Below are 26,379 nucleotides of genomic sequence, written 5' to 3'. Positions count from 1 at the left end.
TCAACAGCCTTATCTACCTGGCTCCCACCTGAAATTTCCAAACGATTCCTTAGCCTAACACTCCACAGTGCTGTCAATATGGCTTGATGGGACACCTGCTGATATCAGATGCTCTTGTTCAGTCTCAGCCTCATTCACTTCTTCTGCTCCTCTCCCTGACCTGGCTACTTCCTCTATTCAACTTGCTTTCTCCGTCTCCCATCCTGTCTAACTTCTTCTTGTCTTCTCCCCATTTGATCTCTTCTGTCCTTCTGATGTCCTCACTCTCTCTCGACTCTCCTCTCCTTTACTCTCAAAGCCACTCTCAGGACTCTCTCCTGCAAACAGTAGCCTGTCTACAACTTAGTAGCTTTACCATACCTAACTTTATATGTCTTTCTCTTACATCTGCCAATGGATCACTAAGCCCTCGCCACTACTACCACTATGATCTTGCACTCTCTCTGCACCCTCCTAATACACTCAATTTTGCCCCCTACACTTTTAATGATGTGTTCTTTTATACTGTGTTCTCCTATGTCTCCCCTCCCTCTTCCTCTCCATTGGCTCCATAGCCTACCTGACTATAATGGCTAAACTGTTGCTGCCTTTTCCCCAGGGAATGGGTCGCGTATGTGAAATGTTTCAAAATCCTCTCTAAGCCCCTTTTCTATTCCATCATGATTTCGTTTCCATTCTCCAATGATATCTTTGCTTGCTGTGGGTCTGGAATTGTGTTTTTTCAGGTTTCGGGAGAATTTCATTCCCTCCCATGTTCTCCTGTAGCCTCTTCTAACTCCCAGTTTGTCTTCTGTTGCACCGCCCTTTGTCATGGATTTGTATGGGGTCGGCAGGTTATGACTTGGGTGACTGACTAATTTCTGTTTGGCAAGAAAGTTACCACTCCATCCCTTGTCTGTTACTGATTCCCTTCTCCTGGCTCTGGTCTGGGTTCTCTTGGTCGCTTCCAGGTGCCTTCAGTTGTTGTCCTGAAACAGAAAAGAGAGAACACGAGCCAGAAAGAGTAGCAGGAGTCATCACTTGACAAAGGGTGTCATTAATAACATTCATGGCAGATAGGTAGCGTTCAGGGAATGAGCACCCTAACTTGCACTCCCGCATCTGGCACAGGGCTGGCTCTGGCCTTTGTCCTGGAAATCCTGCTGACCCATGGTGGGAGGCATCCCTGTCCCCCCTTGAGAGGGTCATGATCTTTACATTTTTACAAATATCACCAATCACTTCATGACAACACTGGTGGCGTCACCGATGGCATTCATTACACCTTTAGAATCCCAAACACAGGTGAAATACACATTAGCAGACCTTGATGGGGCATTTAAGGTGAGAAAATAGGTCCACTCTGCATTAGTTTGATCCTTTCCCGGTTAGGGTGAAATAAAGACACCTATATCTTGGTGGTTCTTTGGTTCCTCTGCGTTTTGCCATAACCACTGCGGCTAACATGAATTTGTATGGCATTCTTACAATCAATTCCTATGTATTGCCCTTGCTGTTGTCATATAAAAGCTGGTAGAAATTCATAGTGATTTCAGCCACTCTGCCCTCATCAGAATTAGAGATGGGCCAAGACACTGCTGCTTTCCCATCAGAAAGTGGGGAAGCATGCAGGACGTAGCATGAACAAGCACATGGAGAGCTTTTCTCTGCAGGTTTGTCGGATCCCTCTCATTTGAACCCACTATCAAAATGAGTCAAACAACGTGATACATATGTTTTGTAATCAAAGGCGGTGAGCAATTTTTGGTATATCATAATGCACCCTACAGATGAAGTAAACACAGCCCAAATCCAAAGGGTGGGTTTGGTACTTATGGGTGCTGAGCAGTGATGCCATCAATAATGATATGTGTAACCTCATTTTTGATGCCATTTCTAAGTTAATATGAGCAATCAATTCAGATTAGTTTAGGCTGTATGCCACCCAAAGACATTCTTTATATGATGTTCCATGTTTCGACCTAAGATTGCATGGTCCTCCTGCTAGACAGATACCCTAATGTTTTCTCTTTTAATGGGAATTTAATGCCATCATTTCATTAAAACAGCAAATAGGTATTGGGGTGTTCAGCAGTTTTCTATCTCTGATGACCTGTGAGGTAAACACAGAAAGCATCGTATTGACCAGTGTGTCACACCGATGATTTCCCAATGAGGGAAGAGGAACGTGATAAACTAACTTGGAGCCACTCCATGCGGCCAAATAAATAATTAAACCTGGCAATGGAAGTGTTGCGTGGAAGGGATGCTTAACTGCTCCAATTGGAAAAACAACTACTGCAATTCAAGATCTACCTGAGACTTTTGACATACCAATTTCTTTTGCCTGTCAAATCGTCAGCTAGCCTACATATCTCGACAAAAATGGCCTGATTTACAAACATATTTTAACATGGGAAAGGCCCATTGAAAACATGTTTGTAAATCAGGCCCTATTTTGCCCCAATGTCTCTTTGATATACACCAGACATAGACTTTCGAGATGCTGTTCATCATTTCATCACTCGCTCGCTTCTTGCCATTCAATGGAGGTGGAAGCACCTGTCATTTCATGCAGTGGCCACAAGCGTGCTACGAGGGGGCAGAGAGTGAGATGTGTGTATCCTTTTATGCACGTAGATGTTCAGGTGCCCATTGTTCTCTAAGGCAGTGTTGGCTGAACTCTGATCTAGTGTACCCATCATAGATTTAGGTGAACACTTCACGGAATGGGGAGCCTCTACATCATATGGGTTCAGTCTTTTGGTCTTCTCCAATGCAGTTACTTTTAATGCGTTTAGCAAATAGCAGATTCTATAACTGGGGCATGTATCGTGTATTTATTGTTTTCCTGTATCCCCTGCTTTTGTACCCTTTTTTATATTATCCAATTATTTGGATGTGGAACATAAGAACTAGAAAATGTGTGTGGTTTGTGTTCTTATTTGCTTGTTATGTACTGTTTGCATGAGTCTCCCCCTGTTTTTACAGTATACATTGAATTAATGGAACTTATTGCTTTACTTAATTTCCTGCTGTTTGTACAGTGCATAATGTTATTAGTGGCTATTTTCTGTTGTTTGTTTACGATAGAGACGCTCACAGAGGCATGTCTGTTTTTACCATCAGAGGAAACGTGGCCAAGAATGCCTGCTGGTATGTAATGTGAGACATGCACCACAAAACACACACACATACACACACACACACACACACACACACACTCTCTCTCTCTCTCTCTCTCTCCCTCTCTCCCTCTCTCTTTCTCCTCTCTCTCTCTCTCTCTCTCTCTCTCTTTCTCTCTCTGTGTAACTGTTTTATGTTTTATTTACAGTAAATATAAAGACACCGCCTGGAAACAATCACACAGTACATCATTACATACTGTATGATGCATCAAAAAATAAGACACATTAATCATGGGGTACATAGTGTGAGGAGCATTGGCATTGATACATAGGGATGTTCGGGTTGATGGCATGGACAGGGGTGAACACCCCTGGATTCCTCCAGACTACCAGCACTAAACCATGTATGTGCTAAACCTACAGTAGGCTCTCCTCTCTGCCCTCTCCTCTGCTACCCATTTACACAAACACCTGTTTTACAGCTATTTAAGTAAAACCCACAGTAGCCAAGTCTCAGTTCTTTTGGAATGCACCTACCCTCTCCTTGCTGTAAGTCTGCAAGTGAACTGTTTCATCAGATAGCATTATTATTATGGTATGTATTGAGCATGGACCTAGCTTCTGGAAGCAACAGAGCACTTTACAATCACAGGGGAAGATTACAATGAGGGAAGCAGAGGAAAGGGGAGCAGATAGATAACAACAGGGGAGGGTGGGCAACTGGCAACAAGGAATCTAAAAGCAACCAGGGGAGGAACCAGTAAGGAGCTCTGAGTTTCAGGTAGGGTGGTGAGTAGAGGGTGTGTCAACCTAGATGTTAGGGAGGAGCCATTTCTTGGAGAGGATGGTCTTGAGCTCTTTCCTGAACTGTTGGGGCGAGTCTGATCTTGAGAGGCAGGAGGTTCCAGAGGCTTGGAGCATTAAGCATAAAGCATTGAGAGCTTTAGCATTAAAGTACAGACATTAACACTAAAGGCCTAATCGTGAGTTGGGCGCTAACCCCGGCAGTATTACAGCTGGGGCTATTAGCCCTACCGCCAAACCCCCCGGCGCTATTAGCGCCGGATCACGGGTTTGGCGGAACGGTAAATCCCCATTCCCCATAGGGCCCATTCCGGAATTTCCCATTCCCCATTGGACCCAATTGGGAATGTTGGGAGCTATTACTGCCGACGGTGTTACCGCCGGGGATAATAGTGCCGAAAATCAGCAAAATCACGGTGGATTTGCCCCCAGCTCAGAGCTGGGGGTAAATCTGCCAAGCCCGTGATTTGGCGGACCCTTAAATGCAACTGTAATAGCGTTACCACCACATTTCAGGGTTACCGCTAAACTCTTGATGAGGCCCTTAGTGCTGTAATCAGAGCGTACTGACATTCTGCATCCTATGTGGACAAAACTTCCTCAGAGGCAGCATCGAGCCCTCTTCAGGAGGTGAACACCTTAATATCAGTGGTGAGTCCAAACACCAGAGACATCAAAAGTCAAAACGCAAAAGTAACATAATAAAATCGTCCATAAATGCAGTGTGCATTTCAGTAAAGATACACAAATACAATAGGCAAACATACAACGTGCATTGCAAGTGGTGGTAAAGTTTCCATGTCCCAAAACCCAAATTAAAGACAATGCAGTGGAAAGGTTGTCCAAACAGTTTGTAACTATTATTATTTTATTTAAAAAGAAAAAAAAAAACGGTGTTGGCTGGTCAAGGAGTTCTCAGCCTGTGCTATTTGATCTCTGGACATACTGTCTGTATCCATCCTGGGCATTTCAGTAAATGGAAGGATTATCATTAGCTAGCAGGGAAGTTCACAGAACCCATTTGCTATCTGTGATGGTAATTGCTGTTGCAAGCGTACGTAAACTGCAATCCCATGCTGTGTTGTCTATGTCATGATTAGAATATCAAGAGGGGTATCACTTTTTTAAATTTTTCCCTTCTGTAATTAAAAAGAGTCTCTGTTTGAAGAGAGGGGGCTGCGAGTCATTAGCTGAGGTTGGATTTGAACCAATCTCCCATGACTTCTCCTTATTTTAAGGCTAGTTTCATGACAACCTCACTTCCAAAGCCATACTCATGAGTAAATAACGTAGGTAATCACTCACAATCCATTTGTGAACGTCTGCCTGTCTCTATCGAAAATCCTGATTAGGGGTCATGCATATCCACTAAGTACTCAACAGAAATGAGTAAGGCCCGTGTCATGCACTAAGTGAGCAACCACTTTCCTGTTTGCAGAAATGTAGTATTCTTTCATCTTCTTGTAATGTGCATTGTAAGCACGTATAGTTGATTATGAGTTAAGAGAGCCAATGAGAGTCGCGTGCCACCATGTACATGTGTGAAAGCATGCAGAACATATTCATTTTGAAGGCAGCTTTTTGTTGTTGTTCTGGTTGCTGGCTGGATGGGCAGAGTGGCACAGCAACAGTGAGAGCCACACATATGAAACTTGTGGAAGCACAGATAAGGCTTATCTCAGATCCATAAGCAGGTGTGTTGCTAGGTCTGGAAAGGATCCGGGGCTATGCTAATTTTGGGACTGTCGGGACCGGGGGCTAGTTAGCCTTTTCGGTTGTAACCTCTGAGATTCTATCTGGGGCTACAACCAAAAGACCCGGGGCAATATCCCTCTGAGCCCCCCCCTAGCAACGCCTCTGTCATAAGTCAATATGTGGAGGAACAGAACCTGATTCCATAGCAACCCGATAAATGACCGCACCCAGCAAGTAATCCTTACCTACTCATCTATTCACTCAGTTTGCAGTCTAGGTGCCATACCCATGGAAGCCTGGGGCACATAGTGTCACACATAAAAGCATGGCATGCTGTGCATTGAGCTTCTGTGGACGTAGTTAGGAGAGCGGAGGCAGCAGGAGGCTGGAGCCCGCAGCGTTTAAGTGGGGCAGGGCGTGTGAGTGGGTGGACAGGGTGGTGGGTGCTGTGTTGTGGTTGAGGGTTCGGAGTGGGACACCCTGACAGCAACAGGAGGGAGGGGCTCGTTACAAAGGGCAGCACCTGGAGATGTGGCCTTTTGTATGTGGCCTATAGACATAGGATCTATTCACTCACTGATAACCACTGCCTTAGAAAAGGGCTTGGAATGAGGTGTTCCTATTCTTCCAGACTCTCCTCTTTCTCATTTATGTTTTCAATAGGTGTGTTCTTTATGAAACCTCTATGCAGTAAAATCAGTTTAGGCGCAGTATCTTACCCATGCCTAATTTCACAGCAAGGTGCTGTGTTGTTAATTCAAACCAGTGTGCACAACATCTTTTGAAGGAAGATGAGGTGTACTTCATATTTTTGTGCCCAGTTTATCACAAATAGGAAGTATTGGATATACTGTGCTAGGGGACTGACTAGTTGAAATCAGTGCTCTTCTATATAATAACCTACAATTAACCGTGGGAGCTGTACTGCGCCCACTCCACCGCGCCACCCGTGGTCTGTGATTTCAGCATGCTTTTACTGGTTGCACCAATCCCTTGATATTTTTCCTTCTGATCATTTATTTTATTCCAGCCTACTTGTCCCATAAGGCCTTTGCTTAAGCTTATGTACAGTATGCTTTTACAGTAATGTTTATGATATGTATAGTGCCGAGCAGCCTCAGAAGAATGCATTGTTTTCTCTGCCCACTTTTCCAAAACAGTGAATGCCTCTGTGTGGCAGCATTATGTGATGTTGTTTTTTGAGTTTTCCCAAACACCCCTGAACATTGTTGGTGAACGGATTGGAAATGCTTTGTATTGTTTGATGTGAAATGTACTGAAAGAGTACAGAAAACATAATTTTTACTAGATGCTGCCATGGGTTCCAACAACTAACACCAACAACTCCAGGTTCTCATAGAGTGGCATGCCGGATTCCTCTGACTTCTAAGTGAAGCTGTAGTAGGTGTCATTGTCACCCAATGCATCCACCTTGATAGGGCTACGTTGGTGCTGCTGGTATTAAAATGTATGACTCAGGTACACAGAGAGATATCGGATGTTAGCTTCCAGCTTGTTGAGTTACTGTATCTGAACGCCAAAATGGCCTTTTCTGTTGCTGGCTGGCATTTTTTCCATCTTCAGGTATGCCCACTATGGCTGGTGCAAAAGCATGAGTGAAGGGCATCACGGTCCTGGCATGCGGGCATGTGATACTGGGCCTCCCTCTTGGAAAACCTAGATGCAGCCTGGTTGACCTTTACTTAAAAGACATCACATTGCTGCCTGCTGAGTGAGGTCATAGTCTCCACATGCAGTGGACACGTTTTACATTGCAGCGTACTTGGGGATCCGGGTGCGCCCTTGATAAATACAGGCCATATCACAACGACGACTGTTGCAGGTGGTCATGGAAAATCTTAAAAGATGTTCATGTGAAGTTCCTAAAGCCGATTTCAGCTATTACAGAAATGAGACATAGCTAAGAACTAGTTTGATGTGCACTGCTTAAGTTGTGCAAATCAGCACATGTAGTATTTGGGCACATCTAAATAGCCTGTCAAGTGCACATCTGAAGTTAGATGCTTTAATGATCAATCCAAACATGATAAAAACATAGATTTTTAAACTTCCTCCTGTTTTCTTTTTATATTTTCATTAGCACAATCTAAATAGATAACACATGAAAAGGCAGAAAATAAATAATGTTCACAGTGAGATAATGGGCCTCATTACACGGATGGCGGTAAGGATTTACCGGTACCGGTAAAATACCAGTACCGGTAAATCCTTACCGCCTTACTACGAGGTCCCTTTGCGGGTTGGGGGATTTAACGCCTGCTTCTTGCAGGCGTTAAAAACCAACCCGCAAAGGGACCCAGGGAGCTAATTACGGTACCGTAATTTGCGGTACCGTAATTAGCGCCTTCCCCATTCCCATTATGCCCTATGAGGCAAAAATGGGAATGGGGAAGGGCAATGGTGGAAGGGGGAATTACCGCCCCGCCAACCTTGGAATGGGGCGGTAATTCCCCTTTCCGCCAAGGCGGTGCCAGTATTTTACCGTCATGAACAATGGCGCTAACAGCGCCATGGTTCTCCGCCATCCGTGTAATGAGGCCCAAAGTCATTGCCAAGGATAATACTCTTTTCGGAGACCATTGATGGGCATCAGGAGGCTGACGTTGAAGCGGGCAGTGTACAAAAGCCTGCCATTATGGCACACAGCATTCTCATTGACCTCTCTGCTGACACACTCTCCTATTCCCTTTGACTCTCGCCCCTTGTTCCTTAAGATCAGCGGCTCTTCCATTAACAGGCTTCAACCTTCCCTTCAAGCTGAATCTGAATGTTCCCTCTTCTTTTTATCCTTCGGTTCCACTGCATAGTAGGCCACTCTTGGTTCAACTACTGGATGAAACCATTTAACTGTTCCAGTGTTACCGAGTTCTAGACCCTGCACTGTACCGTCATGTGCTGCACTTATGTTCTCACTCCCACAGTTACACTTATGCCAATTTATTTTAATGTTTTTGGTGAATTACTTATGAAAGGTAAAGTACATGGAACTGTAAAGTATGTTACATGATACGCTTCTTCTTATGCACTGGTAATAATGGTAAAAGCCAAAACAATGTTTGAACAAAAAGGAGTTTCGACAAAAAACATCACGTATCGGTAGTGGCCCCATTGTTCTGCATGACTATCGGCAGCTACTTGTTAATACGGTTTATCATATTACCATACAAAACACAGCAACATGTAATAAGAGGGGTAGACACGCTGGAGTTAATGCATAATGTTGAAAATAAGCCGTGGTTTTCCAAAATATTTGTATCTGTATTTGTTTTGAGTGTATTGCAATTGAATGATTAACTGGGTCAGGCAAAAGCATTCGTATAACTAATTGTTCCAATACACCGTCTAAGTTATTAGAAAATACTTTTTTGCGATAAGGTACAATGTTTGCTTAATGTTATATTGTTAATGAAATAGCTAGATAACTCAATGTTTATTCTAGGTGGCGACTATAATTGCAAAATTGGTGCTGGCCACAGGCTGTTTGATCTAAATGAAGATTCAGAAATGGGCATTCCTGTTCTGGTTGTGAACGACTTACGTATTGATGAGGTTGGCCTGTTATTGCATAATTTAATGACAGAATGGAGGTTGCTCACAACTAGTGGCTGCTTCCACAAAAGTTACACCAACCAAATCAACATTTATAAGCTACAGTAGCCAATCCAATATTAATCTCATTTTGGTTTCCTCCAAAGACTAGAATGTCGTTACAGATGTCATAGTATTGCTAAGTGAAGATAGTGACCTCTTAGCTCTGGCATTGAGTCTGTATTTTACAGTGACCAGGACCATTGTTAGTTACAGGAAAATAAAAAAAGGTATTACCCAAATTGATCATTTACAAGCGATTGTATGATAAATCTGGCTGAATTCGGCCAGTACCTACCATTCGATCATTTGTAAACGAGCAGTTTGGTAATCACTACCAGACATCAGGAGCGGGGGATTCAGGGGTGTCCTCCGCTCCCCATGTTTGGTAGTGATGGCCTTTGGGGGTAGCAGGGGTGTCCCCCACTTCTGGAGGTTTGGAGGAGGGGACGGAAAAAAAAAGAAAGTGGACCCTGCAGCGTCCGATCTGACCCACGTAGGAGCGATGGATCTGACGCTGCAGGGTCAGAAAAAAAGTGCAGACGCCAAAAAGTTAAGTAGTGGTTGGGTGGGGGACTGTTTTGGGGCAGTGGGGGGTTTATATTTGACCTGATTTGGCCACAGTATAATTGTCTTTGTGGCCGAATTGACCACAGTCAATTCAGCCGCAAACAATTGTGCCACAGCCAAATCGTGTACATCCCCAAAAAAACCATGATTCTACAAATCTGGCTGGTCACTGAAGAATCCACTGGGATTATGTTTTGGAAAATAACACAATCCTTACATTTTTAAAGCTCATTGATGTGGAAGCAGTAAATGTTTTCAAGCACAGCACAGGGCAGGGAAATGGATATGGAACTCATGAAAATGTCAGATAGAACACAGGAATAAGTATCCTGATATCCGCTGCTTTGAAGATAGTACGTTAACGCTCATGGCTGGACATGGATTGTAAGAAATCTGAGGTGCCTTACTTAGTGAACTAAAGGCAGAAAATAGAGCCCCACGTAAGATTGTATTACTAATCAGAGTGTTTAGGTTCCTTATTAAAAAAAGGAAAAGACTACTAGGAGACATTGCCTGGGAGAATATTCTGTTTGCCATGAAAGAGACTAGTAATAGGCATATTTGAAAAAGAATTGCTAGAGACCCTTATTGCCTTGATGGATTTGACATTACAAAATAATGTAAGCTTAGACTCTTGGGTTGAATACTTTACAAACTCAGATAAAGGTACTGTACCACATAAAGTTTTGATAAAGTAAACGAAATAAGGAGGAGTAAAAGTCTGAAAAAACGGATACAAAAAAATATTGAACTCGAGCTATTTATAAAAGATGCATCTTGGCATGTGGGGACCTATGATATGCAGGTCATGCAAAGCAATACTAGAGACTGAGTTATATCCTATGTCCTAGGAAATAAGAGGGCGTGTAGAGATGTACTGTTTTGTTATAGATGGCATCTTGCCTTAATTGTTCTTTTAACATATTTGATAAAGTTATTTTAGAGAAGTTAACAGAAAGCAATTAGGATTTTGATAGAGTTTAAGCACTAACTACCAGGCACTAAATGTATATTTTTTAGTCTCCAAATCAGTTTTTTTTTTATCAAAGATGAATCAATTCATGTTGCTCTATGAGCCTTAAGATTGTCTTTGACTCTGTGAATCTTAACACACTCTGGTCCATTTTAACTGGATTAGAAAAAATATAAATCTGGAAGCAATATTTTGGCCATATTGTCATTCAGAACTGGAAACTTTAATGCAACTCTTTATTTTGTCACAAAATATAATTTGTTAAAAAAGAAGTCCATTTGCGCAATCACAAGGAAAGCAGGATTTCGACAATGCCTCCCAGCTTTCATATATCTTGTATGGCCGAAGTCAATATCTGTGGCTTGAGCACTTTCTTAGTTTTTAAATGGGGTGATGAAATTCAGGAACAGTAGAAAAAGACCAGTAAAATATGGATTCACAGGTAATCCAGACTTCTCACAATACACCTTCAACCAATGGACAAAAGAATTGCCCAACATCCAGACACATATTATTTATCTGAGTTTATGTGGCATACGGTTTTTACCTTGTTTTCACTTTATTGTGCATTTTATTTATATATGTATATATGATTTTGTATGGGACTATGTTCCTGAAATAAAGTTATGAATGAATGAATATGGTTTATCTTCCTTGCATCAAAGTCCGGGGTCGTGCCCTGCCACCAAAACTTCAAGATACACTGCAAGACTGCTGCCTTGTTGGTGGACTTGTGCACACAGCGAAGGTACCTTTTAAGTTCTGTCCATATCAGTTCTACTGGACTTAAGTCTGGATCTAAAGGTAGTGGGAGGAGTTTGGATCTGAGTGATCTACTGTTCACCCAAAAAGGCTGCCTCAGGGGAGTGTTTGTGGTCCTTCTCCCATATGATGCATAATTTGCGTGTGTCACGCGGTTACTGCCACATCACATATGGCAACAGCCCCTGTATACTGATGTTCAATTTAAAGCTCTGTACATTATACCCTTAAAATGAGCCTGGGGTTTTGGGCTCTTCTTTCGATATTTCCCTAGACATGTTCTTTGACTGACGGGGTGCTTGAGTGGGTTTGCACAACGCATGTCCTCCTGAAGGCCATCCTATTGATCTGATGTAGGTTGATGGTAGTTTTGTCCATGAACATGACATCCTTAAAGCTTTCCCCTGTCTCCATCCAGATATTCCTTTGGGCATTCCACTTTTCTAGATTGATAGTGCGGCTCATAGAGCAAAGCTCGATGAGTCAGAGCAAGGCACTGCTATAGTAAAAGACATTAACAGCTTTCCTGGTTATCACCTTAAAATAAAAGGGAGAAGCTAAGCCTTAGCAGTCAGGCTAAGGCATGGGTATAGTAAGGGAAATTAACAGGGGAGGATGGAAAGGCATGACTGAGTTGTTAGAATAAAAAATTGTTATAAGGAAAAAAATAAACAGTTGCACTGGTTAACCCCAAAAACATAATGCACAGAGGAGAGGGACATTAGAGGAGTCTGCATAGGGCATGCATAGATATAATAAAAGACATGAAAAGCTGTCCTAGTTACACTGAAGCGTATTCTACAGGTGGGACCCTGCACTCACCTCCTCCCCGACACATAGCAAGGGGATATTCACTTCCAGCCCTGAGCCTGCTGAGCATGGTAGAAGACACCACTGCTGATCTTGATCCCATGACCTTGCAGCTGGATTGGCTTTAGCTGACAGCCAATCCTCTCATCATCCTCTTGAATAAGGCCATCTCTTATCTTGCACACCCATCTAAAGTGAAGCACAAGCACAGTGGGCTTTGACTGCAGCAACAGTGGTGGGTGAGTCTGAAAAGCGGTGGACTTGTACTGTGGCTGGAATCCTTAGCTAAAAATTCAGGAATGGGTAAGAACAACTGAACACTTTGTGTTTTTATGATTTAAGCACATGTGTGGACGGAGCTTCAAAATATGCCCAGCTAACTATAAAATAAGTAAATTATCAGAGGCAGACATTTTTGTGCAAGTCTACCTCTATAGATGATGCGATTTCTGTAGTGGATGACTATATTGAAAAGGCTTTGCATCACATATCTTTGAGGATCAACAAGGATCAATGCGAGCTGAGCGGACACAATGATGTTTTAAGGCCTTATCTTCTGACAGGAAATTAATCTAGCAAGGTTTTAATCAGTCTATCATACTGAAATAATTATTTTGATATATTTGGTGATGAAGCCTTATTTTTAACTGATTTACATCAATGAAGTGGTCCAAATGTGGTAATATATTATGTATGTGCTTTATGTAAATAGATATTGCTTTTCGTACTTTAGCCATTTCAAATACCATGAAGGGATGTGTTTTTGCATGTTTACTTCTTTTAAGATCCAAAGATTTCTTTGGGAAAATAGAGGTATCTTTTTTTGGTGTCATTATCAAGGGATGTATATATTTATTCCGAATTTTCTCATGGAACAGTTCCCAAAATCAACTTGTTGATGATGATGGCTGGGTAGAGTGCATGTGCACACCAATATGTGAAGTGAAAATAGGGTAAAAACATGCACACACCGGTGCAACAGGCCACCCCACCACATCACACCACAGCATTTCAGACTCTAACACCCCACTGACTTAGTACGCCAGTAACTGTACTTTCCTCGTCTGCAGATGTGTTCGCCCATGGTCGGGTACATAGCGACCGAGGTGTGGGCTATTTCCAGAGTAAAGAACCACTCTCTGATTTCCCGGACACTGTAGACCACTGTATCCTATGTCGAAAAGCTCCTTAGGATCGGTGCTTATCTCTGCCCAAATCAATTTAGGAATGGAGACAAAGAGTGCTGTGTTGAGTGAAATGATGAAATGTAAGCAAAGTAGAAAGCCATAGTTGAAAGTCCTCTCCATAATATGCTACATGGCGTAGGGGTGCAGAGAGGTGTGTGTCAGTCACTGGTGAATCCAACAATTCATGGTGCATATCAGGCACTTTTCATTATATGAGTGAAGGTCTTGTTATATAGTGTGGATTTCAGGACTGAGACAATGCTCTATTTTAGCCACAAAACACATTGGCCCTCATTACGACCCTGGCGGAAAGTAACTGACATGACCGCCATAGCGTAAATAGCGTTTCAGCCATTGCACGATGGAGCAAAGTGCGGCTAATTCTGACCCATCGGGCACGAGCATTACGCCATGGCGGAAGTGCAAAGTCCACGATGGTGGAAATGACCCCAAAACGCCCCTTACCGCCGTCGTACGCCGCCCTAGGTGCAATTCCGCCACCCATTTTAGCGGTCACCGTAATGAGCGGTCAGCGCAAATTACGGTCACCGTAAATATACGGAAACGGAAGTAAAAACATGGGGCCGGAACGGGAAACAGCACGCCGCACACCTATAAAATCAGAATCCCAACACAACCATTAAAAATCTGACCCTGAGACACATCCCAACCCGTTAGCCACCCCAGTTAAAAAAATAAATATGGGAAAAGTTGCTAAAAAAGCGTGCGATCGCAAGCGGAAGGTCCACTTCTCCCATGAGGAACTCACCGTGCTCACAGAGACCCTCCAGGAGAATGCTGCCGTCGTCTTCTCGACGCAAATGACCAGGACGGCACTTGCGAACAAGAAGGCCATATGGGCCCTGGTGGCACAGCGGGTAAGTGCGGTGGGGACCGCACCCCGCAACCCACAGCAATGCAGAAAGCGATGGGACGACCTGCGGATACGCGTCCGGAGCATACTTTCTGCCAACCGAAACATTGCCACAGCTACCGGGGGAGGATCGGAATCACCCATCAAGTTGACCCCCTGGGAAGAAATCTGTGCCTCCACCATTGGAATGGAGAGCATAGAGGGAGTCGGAGGGATGGAGAAAGGAGTGCAGACATCCGAAGAATCAGGTAGGTGGCCCAAATAAAACAATGCTAAATCCACAATGTCCAATCATGTGAAGTACCATGTGTCCCCATAGTGCAATAGAAACACATGTCCAGGAGAACGTCCACATACATTGCCATGATAGCGCCCTTTAAAAGTCAGATCAAATACATAAATAAGTAAAAATCCTAACAACACCCTCTACATGTGCAGCATGCACACCCTAACTGCAGGCTGCAAAATAACTGCATCCTCAATCCACACAAAAATGAGACCACCTCCAAGGCCCTGACCCAAATCACCCTCAGGTACCACCCCAATGCATGTGATACATTGCCATTCCAATTTCCACAGACCCATAAATAACGCTCGCCCTCCTTTACTCCACCACAGGGTCCGATTCAAACGACGAGCTTCAGGACACCCCTACCAGCACACCTGCAAAGAGGGCCAAGACCAACGGCCAAAGACCCTCCACCTCAGCTGCACGGATCAAGACACGGCAGCAGCACAAATCAAGTGGCAGCACACTGGAGGGGACTTCAACAGGCACCCCAGCAGCCAGCATGTCCACAACAGCAGCACCACAGGTCCCCCCAATGTATGACACAGAAGGCACTGCTTCTGGTGGCAGCAGCACCATAGGTGACACTGCTTTCATGCCAGCATGCTCCGACACAGAAAACGGTGCTTTCGATGTAGGACCCATCCATGACCTGTCTCAATCCCCCTGTTTGTTTCATCCCGTACACCATGAGGAAACCACGCAGGGGCACCCACAAGACGACGACTGGCCAACCCCCACAAGGCCTGTGGCAAGGCAACATGAGGTGATCAGCCCCTCTGTGACACCACCACAAATGGGCATGGCCCAGCAGAGGCAACAGTCCCTCGAGCAGATGATTGTGCAACAGCAGCAACTGGCCACGCTCCTCAAGGAGCATGCTGATGAATGTGGGGGTTCTAAGGCAGCCATTGAAACATCTACTGAGACACTTAGGGCAGAAATGGAGCGAAGTACAGAGACACTAAGGGCACAAATGGAGGGAAGCACCGAGAGCCTGAGGGGACAAATGGAGAGAAGCACCGAGAGCCTGAGGGGGAACTGCATGCGACGTCCAAAGACGTATGTGGTGAACTTGCCGCTGTGCGCCGTGTGCTCACTGAGCTCTCACAAACCCTTAGGGACATGCATGGACGTGAGCAGGCAGAGACATCATCCGTTGCAAGTTCTGTCCAGGGCAGCCCCCAACGTAGATCTGGGAGGAACCTGCGCTCCACAGGCAGGGGTGCCCCTGATACCCGGAGAGGGGGCTTGCAATAGCGTCTGCCCAATGACAATGAGCATCTTTGGACACTGGTGTTCGGGGGGGAGGTAGGAGGGTGGAGGGGGTGTGTTGGGCTTTTTTGGGTGGCGGGTCAATTGGGTGTGTAATATCATTTCACATCTGCTATACATTTCTTCATATTCATCCAATGAGATGTGTGGACATTGATCTTTGTGTACGAGGCCTTTCTTGGCGTACAGTCCACATTGTGCATGTTCCAGACACACACAGTGCCACAAGTCCCGTGTCCATGTAACAGCCACCAGGCGTGAGTGCTAGAAGCATGCATCTATGAGATTCTGACGAATTTCATGGGCCTCCTGTGCCTCGCGGACTCCTTGAGGTGCTGCCACATCCCCACCCTCATCATGACCATCTTCAGGTGCTTACAGTTCTGCGTCAGGGGGCATGGCCACATTTCTACGTACGCACATGTTGTGTAGCATGACACATGCCATGACCATCTTTGCAACCTTCTCATGGCGGTACAGGAGTGCCCCGCCAGACCTGCTGAGGCAGCGGAAACGAGCCTTCAGTAGGCCGAATGCCTGTTCTATGACTACACGGGTACGTGAGTGGGCATGGTTGTAGTCCTCCTCATGCTGGTTCTGTGGGTTCCGGATTGGTGTAAGGAGCCATCTCTTCAGTGGATACCCGGCATCCCCTGTATGTGGACAATCAAGGATGTTTGTGGAATGACATTGCTACGTACGCATCCCCCCCCCTTCCTGCCAGGTCATTGACGCCTCACCTACCCCACATTCTCATGCATTAAATTAGACTCACCGAGTAGCCAGGATCGGTGCCCTGCGTGTCACTCCATGTAGCGTGGTATTGTAGAGTTCCTCAAGACCATAGAATCATGGGTTGATCCTGGAAATCGGGCACAACAATGTGTAAAGATCCTGTTGGAGTCACACACCATTTGTACATTGATAGAATGATATTGTTTCCGGTTGCGGTACTGGACCTCCATGGCATGTGGGACAACCAATTCCACATGGGTGCAGTCGATGGCACCAATGCAACCCCGTATGCCGGCAAGTGCATGGAATCCCACTTTTGTGTTTGTAAGCTCCTGCTCCGAGCGTGGTAATGAGATGTAGTCGTCTGTGTGCTTCAGGAGGGCATCAAGCACTTGGAATAGTGTCCGTGACTATAGTGGCTGTGAAATGCCATGCAACTGTCCGACTGTGTGCTGGTAGGTGCCTGTGGCCAGGAAGTGGAGTACAGACACCACCTTCAGTAGGGGTGGGATGGCGGTTGGGCTATCTATCATGCTGACAAGGTCAGCGTGTGTCATGTTGACAATGGCGGTTATGGTGTCCCGGTCCAAACGGTAGAGGGTGTGGATCTGCTCAGCAGTGAGGTTGAACAGATTAGCTCGGAGGCGTGGGATTGCGGGCTGCCTGCGTGGTGGTAGTGGCTGTGCTGGTGGGCCTTGCTGCCCCTGCCTTGCCCTCCTCCTCCTGCGTCTCCTCTGTGCGGCCGGTTGTTGTAGTAGTTGGTGTTCGTCTTCTTCTTGGAGTTGGAGTACTTGCAGTGCTATCAGGTCCCCCAGGCCCAACATCGCTAGTCCTGTCGGTAGCATTTTGGAGTGGGTGTGGTTGTGGGAGGGGTTTGGGTGTGCAATTTATGTGTTTTCAGGCTGTATAGCCTCCACCTGTGGTGATTCATTCCACCTGTGCCAGCTGCAATAACTTTTGGGCGAGCACGTCCCGCACACAACGCTGCAATTTGACGCATGGCATCTTGCAATTACAATCATGTATCTAATCCCGATGGCAGTGAAATATTGGTTTATATATTAATTCTGCTATGGTCCCATTGTTTCACATACTATATTTGCAGTCGCGAACAAACTTGTGAAGGGTCAGTGGAATGTAGTACTCGATCAACGGTGGACCCTCATGCAGCACTGTACCGACGTTCACCGACGGCCGGGGAGTCCCATTAGTGATTGAAGCCAGTTACCATTTTCACACACAGCCGCACTACATAGATGTATTTGTGAATTCAAGCGTTCACAGATGCCTTTTCGACGTGATGTTGCAAATGAGGAATTCGAAGGACAGCGCTTTTGGTTTTCAACTAGCGGCGAGGAGACGCCCACAGGTCTGACTGGAAATATAACGTTCTATTGTTGAATGTCCTTGGGACAGGGTCCATGACGAGAATGCAATGATTGATATGAATTGAATGGGATGCGCAATAGCGTAGTGGACGATAAGGCAGGACGTTCCCAAATACATGTTACTTCACTACACTATAAATCCGGCCAGGTGCACAGTGGATTTTGCAGACTGCATTACGCACAGGCTCAATGGAAATTTTAAATGTTATGTGAGTAAATATTCAGGCGTTTTTATACCGGGATGAGGGAATGATGAATGGATGCATGGACAGATGATTTAATTGAGGGTTTGCCACGTACATGGCTTTTTGGGATCTATCCCCTTCCCCTGCGCTATGTGATGCAAAGCTGCCATAATGGGACCATCGTCTATCTGCCCTTGTTGAACCCTCCCTGTCTCGACGCGCCTTCAAACACTTGTGTCTATGCACGTTACTAATCTCATCTAATGGATTCTGTTTTAACAGACGCATGCACACAAACACTCGTTTGTAATAGTGTATTCACCTCGATTTATATCGTTATGATTCGCAAGTGATTTTTGGGTGAAATTAATCCTTTTGAGTGGGCTAGCATGCATATGGTTGTAGATTTAGTGTGTTGAATGAAGTGAGTAATACATATGAAGTTCGGATGCCCATACTATTATTTTTTTTTCATTTGGGTGACAGGTATCTCCTCCCCTTTTGCCGCTGCCATCTGTACGCCACTCCTGCAGACGGCTTTTACAGTCGACACCTGCAGCTTCGAGTTAATCAGCACCATTACGATCTTATGGGACGATTGCCAATGGGCCACATGCCCTTACGCAGTACTAGTGGCTAGGAGCAACATATCAAACTTTCAGCTGGACTAGTGCCTACTTCATGGGACGGCCCTGCGGTTCTAGGCGCTTCCATGTTGCCTTTTTGAACGTAAATGTAGCCCCTGTGTACCATGAAGGAACAGGGCGTCACACAAGAAGAAGCTGGTCATTTATTGCGGATGCAGCCCACACTAATGAAAATTATTTGGGAGTTTATGAGCAAATAGCTGTATGGGCTTGGTGATTTTGATGTGCATTAAATTTATATTCAGATATTAACCGTGTAGCGTTATTCTTTGATAGTAATGTAGCATATTCCGATTTGTGGCACGATGTATTGTGAGATGATCTGCATTGGGTTCCGGCTTCTGAGTAGAGTTGTGTGGTACTGTACTGGCCGCGTTTGCCTACGAAGCCTAGTAAGGTCAGGGATAGGGGCTGCCATTATGACTGTTTTTATGATGTCATGCTCAGGGGCGGGGGATTAGCTTTTTTGCAACAGATGCCGGTCAGCCAGGTGGATTGGTGGAATGATGGGATTATCAGAAAATGGCTGGTCACAGGTGCCTGTGTTTGCGTGCGTTTCTTGGAGGGAGACTGAGGTCAGGTCCATTGGAATTGCTTCTGTATTCGTGCCATCTGTGCCCTACAGCTCCCATTGGCCCCTCTTGAGATGTGCCTGGCTGCTCAGTCACTCTGCCAACTTGTGTGGTACATGCTTATGCTGATGGTTGGTTTGTCTACTGGCAAGAGTACAGGGCTGGTGCAGTCTCCCTCAGGATACTGCTTTGAATGTTGATTTACACTGGTGGCAAGCGATGGGGGACTATTGTTGTTTTGTCTCATGGAATATTTCTGTTCGTTTTGGTGTACTTGAACCTTCACATGCCTGTGCTGCATCAGTACGGCAATGGTGACATGCCAAATATGGATGGCCACTCACAAGGCACTTGGAGCCCCTGCATGCATTTGTTCGTTGGAATGCATGGGTGACTTGTACATTTCACTGGTTGCATAGTGTGACTACATTGCGCCTACGAGGAGTTGTGCAATGTGGGCAGGGAGTGGAGTACAGGCACTCAGTAGGGCCATTTACGGTTGGTTCGCGATGCCGTAATTCTCACCATGGCGGAATGGTACTTTCCGCCATGCATGATGGCGTTAAGTAAATGTCCGCTAGGGTCAGAATTTGCGTACCGTTGCGCCATGGCGGAAATTACGGTTTTGCAAGGCGCGCGTGTGCGTACTTGGTGCAGTTGGCGTTGCCGTTCACTACGGTGTCGCTAATGGCATCGTACTTTACGGTGACGGGTCATAATCGCAACGAGCGGTATTCGATGGCGGTATTACATTTCCGCCATCGTTTTCCGAATTCCACCAGGGTCGTAATGAGGGCCATTAAGTGGCACAGGCATTAATAGTCATGAACTCAAGATCAGATCTGATTACCTGGTCATGGGCACACTGAACCACGGATAAAGGGCAATAAACAAAACGTTACACTTTGTCAATCACTTGACAGAAACGTTAGTTTATTTCTTCCTTGTGCTTAGATATTTTCAAACAATGAATCACAATCCCCAAGGCATAGTCCACCCCAGAGGCGTAGATAGGGTAGGGCCTGAGTGGGCGGCAATGCCACCCACAATCTGCAAATGCCCACTCTGCAGCTCTGTGTGGGCTTTTACAGATTTTCACGTCACTACATTAAATTCAGTCTCCACTTGTTGGCTACGACTCTTGTCCATCGTCTGATTTGATAGACATTGCCGTGGAATGGGGAAAATGGCCCTGCATGGAAAGGTCTTGAACACACATGAGGCTTGCAATCAACACCGCAAGCCCAGAAACACACTGGGGACATAGTGGGCATGTGTAACGGGCTTCTACTCCCTTATACTCATGAATGTGCAGTACGATTTTGGTATGGCACCACACCATGGCAAACGTGCACATTTGCAGGTACATTTGCTTTAAGAGTATTGACGCAAGGACAATACAAAGCGACATGTGGGTTGCGGCTCTCAGAGAAGCGGGCTATCACATTGCACATCAATGTCCCCTGAGATGTGAAACTGTGCTGAAAGATATGGTAGCGGTGCTGAGGATTTTGTAAATGGATCTGAACAACAAGGGCTAGCTGGAGTCAGGAGCAGCTTCGGTGCTGCAAAGGTGAAGAGGTCAGTTGCAGAAAGGACCAATAGAAAATAAGCAAGTGTAGAAGGAGGGGCCAGGACATACGAATCAGAAAGCACTTGGACACATGCTGAACTCTGGTGCAAACGTTTTCTTATAGGGAAGAGCCCCGAATGAACAATGCGTGATCTTGATTTGGGAAGAGGCTTCGGTAGATGTAGATGGAAGAAAAGTTGAATGTCATCTTGTACCAGGCCATCAAGGCTCCATAGTGCAGCCCCATGGCATGGGCATACGTGAGGTCATGTTTTAATGCTACAAGAGGTTGCCAATCAACCCCAGTTGAAACCACAACAGTTATTATTACAGTGGCAGGGGTTGCATATGGGAACTTCCCATTTACATTTCTAAAATAAATGCATCAAAACGTTCTCATTATATTGTGTGCTGTACTCAGTACAATTCATTTGAAAACGTGACGTTTGGCTAATTATAATCATTCCAGTATGATTTATTTATCATACGTTAATACAGCACTTCATTGTGTATATTATGAATTATTAAAATCAATGCTTCATTTGATATTTCATTCATAGAACAAATCTCTAAATATTTATATAACATGATACAAGATAAGTGAATGAAAGAACATCCAATTGAGTGTAAATAGTTTAAAACCCACAGTGATTCAAAACTCACATTTCACATTATGGAAAACAAGCCTATTACTACTGTCTGTGCCCTCCCCGTCTTTCTCATGCAAAAGAATAAACTGACACACCCCAGACGGGGAATTAGGCAAAGAGAGCAGGCTGCGAGAGTTCAAGGTAGGGTTTATATAAGTAAATGGCATTCAAAGATCTCTGTTGCCTCAGAGAGCGTTCTGACCAAAATTAATGTTACAATACATTTTATAGGGCCAATGACGCAACTAACATAGGATACTGCGTTGGTCCCGGATTGGACAGTCCATATGGTGCCCATGGTGTGGGTGGCATCTCTTCCTCCGGGTTGGCTGCTTGGTTGGCGGGAGGATGGACATCAGGCACCTGTGCTCCGAATGGGTGAAGGTCAGGTCGCTGTGAAGCAGGGTGGTCACTAGCTAAGATAACATAACATATTCTCAAAATGCATGCACTAATTAATAATTGTTTGAAGTCTTTGAATAACTAATCATGTCTCTATAAACGTCACACGTGCATCTATACTATCAGTTACATCGGATTATAAAGGCCTTAGGTTAAGGGCCTTGAGCACCATAATACACTGGTTGAAGTGAGGGTCTGTGTTCATAAGAATCTCTGGTATGTGACATTTGTTAGTGGTAGACAACAATATACTGCAGCAGGGGTCTAATGTTAGTTGGGGATCTGTTGGGTGGGCATCATGGCGGGGTCAGCGGTCTGGCACATAAAAGGAATACCTTGCAGGGGTACAGGGTCACAATGGCAGTAAGTTTCCACTGGCGAGGGTCCGGGGGCAAAGACACGTTTGTGGAGATGAACGAGCTATGTGCTTAGCTCATGCTGGTTCACATGCAGGACAGTGGTCTCAGAAGAAGAGTGATGTGTTACATTTATTATTTGTTGCAAGTACCTCCGGCTTCGGCGTGAGAATGGAGCCGCAGAGTTTTCCAGTCAGAGTGGGAAAGATGGTGGGGGCCATGTGCCCTGCGCGTCTGGCCATTGCGAGAAAGGGAAGAGAAGCGTTTTGTACTATCGCAGTGAGGCCTAGTCACCAAGATGGAGTCGAAAGGGGGTACAAAAATGGATGCCCTGTGTCCTGCTCAGTGGTCCCATCTACGCAAATGTTAACCAAAGTCAACATTGCATAAGGGCAATAGGGTGGCACTTGGTCTGAGTTTTGTACTGAGAAGTAAAGGATGCGAGGGGCCCCTCGCTCCTACACATTCTCTCCTTTCATTACATCTAAAGTAAGAAATTATGAGCCTTGTTTTCTTTCATTCTCCCTTCGGTAGTACTCAGCTTCAGCAACTGCTTCTTCCCAGGCTGGCATACCCTTTATTGGCATCCATGCTCTGCATACACCTCTCAAGCTATTCCCTCTTCTTGCATATTCGTCTGGAGTGCATGTTAGGTAGATCCCACCATCCCCATGCAGGTCTACCCATACCTCTTTATACCATTGCAATTCTCTTGGTTCCTTGATTGTGGTGTGGTATAAATTATCAACCCTGTCCCCATACTGCCTGTAAATGGCAGTCATCCTGTATTTTGGAGTGTTATGTTCCCCTGTTTGTATTTGTGCATCTATCATAGTTGCTACCGTTGTCGGTCGGCCCATTGTTACCATCAACATAGTTGAGGTAGGCATACTTTTTGCACAACACCGGAGTCCTAATTGGCACACGCAGAAGAATAGCAGTACAAAGACGATGACGGGAACAAGTATTTTCATCATTACATTTACCCATGATGGTATCCAGTTGAACATGTTGTCAAACTATGTAATTTCTTCTGCTCTGCCCTCTGTTCTCATCCTTTCTCCTAAGTTGTGAACTGCTGTTATCACATGCAAGAGTGTCCCATTATGTACATCTTCAGATGCAACGAATGTGCATTACGCTCCCCCGATTTTTCGGCAAACACCAACGTCCATCGCCGTGAGGAGAGCTAGGACAATTCGGTTTAGCATTGTCATTAGGCGCAAGGCACTGAGCTCTATTTTTATTACGTTGAATCCTTCTTCCATGTCGTTGGCCAGTTGGATTAGCTCCCAGCGCACTATTTGTAACCATTTGGCATTTGCTCATGCTTGGAGCCCTGGCGCTAGGAGCAATGCAAAAAATGGCTCTTGTGATGAGAAGAGCTTGGACTTTTGTGGGATCTCAGCAAGGAGTTTTGATGATTCAGACAAAATATAGTTGGATGATCTATTACTTTGTGATAACTTTGTTTTCAGCTCGTGTTCTGACAACAGTTCATAAGCTGGAGGTTCTGTTTTTACTTGTTGGGGCGCTGTCGAAGGGTCAGCCGTTTGCCCTGCTGTCAATCTGCCAGCCGGTTCTCCTGCCGATTCTCCTGCTGCCGATCTGCCAAGCCGATTCTCCTGCTGCCGATCTGCCAGCCTATTCCACTGCTGCTCCTTGGATATGGCTTTCGGGTATTACCATCAGGGCCGTATGGAGGGTGGCTAAGGCGCAAGTACCTTTCCAGGATGCAGGTAGATGCAGGTAGGCTTGTTTGCCGCAGATCCAGTACATGTCCATGAGTGCTGCGGTGCCTTTCTTCATATCAGGTATTATTACTAACTTGTTGCATTTCCTTGCCTCCCCCATGTTCACTTTCCCTTCCCCATGGAAGCATAGTTTGTGCGGTACTTCTTTTTGTATTTTTATAGGCATTTCCAGTGCTGTGATCCATGTTAGCTTAGTGACGTGTTGCGACCTAATAGGGGCACACACTTCCTTTATCCATTGGAAGGTGTCCTCAGATAGTCCCCAGAGTGCTTCTGCTTTGCACTCAATGGTTTCATTGTGCCATTTGTTCTCTGCATACCTCGTTCCTTTTATGACCAGAAATGGCTCTCTGATGCAAATTACTCCTTGACGCCGGCTCGTGCATGTTCTCTCATTTTCCATCCTCACTATAGTGACGGTGTGTGTCTGGAAGGTGCTTTTTATCCTACACAGAACTAAGTGAATCAAACATTGAGCCTCCGACAAGGGCACTTCCTGTCGTACCAACATTTTGGGTGTCCCTGATGCATGCGGTATGAGTGAACAGACATAGCAGCTTTTATTTGTTGCTTGCTTTGCCGTAGCACTCATGTCTGAATACCATTTGTTAGATTGATGCAGGTGGCGGTGGGTCTTCTATTTCATCTAAACCCAGGTCATGATAAAATGTTGTATCTTTTCCTTCCTGTCCCCCTTTTTTCTCTCCTTTTCCCTCCCTCCTTATAGCTTCTCACTTTTTGATATTGTATTGAGAACATTCCAGCCCAGGGAGTATCATTGCTGTTGAATATGGCATGTGTATGGTTTGGTTTGGTTTATTATTTATAATGCGCAAGCGTACCCAGAGGTATCAGGGCGCAGCATTTACAAGAATTTTCGAAGCTTAGTTGCAGTCATAGTAGAATATACATACAGACAATGGGTAAACCAGTGTTATATACAAGTGACAGTGAGTCGGACAGGCATTATATACATGTAAACAAGTAAGCACACGTGGTTACAGTGTGTGCGGGTAGTGAGGCATTTAGTAGTCCTAGTGGGCCTCCGATTGCAGCCATGAAATTTCCTTGGAACGGAAGTTCTGGTAGGGCAAGTTCATTCTGAAGAGCCAGTTGTTCTGTTGGCTGATTCCTGTAATATGTTCTCTTCTAGAGATGCCCAGGGCTGCTCTGAGAGCGTTGTTCTGGAAGATTTGTATCTTGCTGGTGGTTGCCTTGGATGATCCCAGGTAGAGGGCATTGCAGAAGTCGAGGCGGGACAATATGAGGGCTCTAGCGAGTGTAAGGCTTCTGGTGTCTGACAGAAATGGTTTGGCTGCTCGGATTAATTTGCATGTGTATGCCGTGGAGGATGCTAGTGAGCTCACTTGTCTTTTGAAGGAAAAATTGGAATCCAAGTAGAAGCCCAATGTTTTGACCTCCTGTCGGACTGTGATGTTGTTCCCGTCAATCATAAAGGAATTGTAGGCCGGGCCCAGTTTCCTTAGGCTGGACGTGGTGCCCAGGATGATGAGCTCTGTTTTGTCATCATTCAGGCATAGTCCATGAGTGGCCATCCATGCCTGGATGATGATGTATACCCTGTTTAGCAAGGCCAAATCCTTTTCCATAATCTCCAGAAAGCGGAAGGAGGATCTGGGTATCATCTGCATGATTAGTGTAGGTGATACCGAGATGATCCAAATCATCAAAAAGGGGCTTGGTAAATATGTTATACAATATGGGGGAGACACAGGAGCCCTGTGGTACCCCACAGGTGATGGGTACAGGGTCTGCTGCAGCAGTGGGAGAGAAGACCCTCATGGTTCTGCCATTAAGGAATGATGTGATCCAGGTGATGGCCTCAGTAGAAAAGTGCGCTGAAGAGTGGAGGGGTGTACATAGGACAGAGTGATCAATCAAATCGAAAGCTGCAGATAAGTCAAGGAGGAGGAGTAGGGCAGCTTGTCCATTGTCTTTGAACATGTCAATCTGAGCTTTTAAGTCAATGGTTTCAGTCCCGTGTTGGGGACGGTACCCTGATTGTCTGGATCCTAAAAGGTGTTGATCTTCCAAGTGCTTCTGTATTTGTACGTAGGCGACCTAGTCCAAGATTTTTAGTAGGAAGGGAACGGTTGTTATGAGTCGGTAGTTTGTGGGTATGGCTGGGTTAAGTGTGGGTT

Source organism: Ambystoma mexicanum, chromosome 3q, assembly GCF_040938575.1.
Source record: "Ambystoma mexicanum isolate Mex_15411 chromosome 3q, UKY_AmexF1_1, whole genome shotgun sequence".
In the NCBI taxonomy this organism is placed as follows: Eukaryota; Metazoa; Chordata; class Amphibia; order Caudata; family Ambystomatidae; genus Ambystoma; species Ambystoma mexicanum.
The sequence above is the reverse complement of the archived record's forward strand: the minus strand, read 5'-3'. Positions refer to the sequence as shown.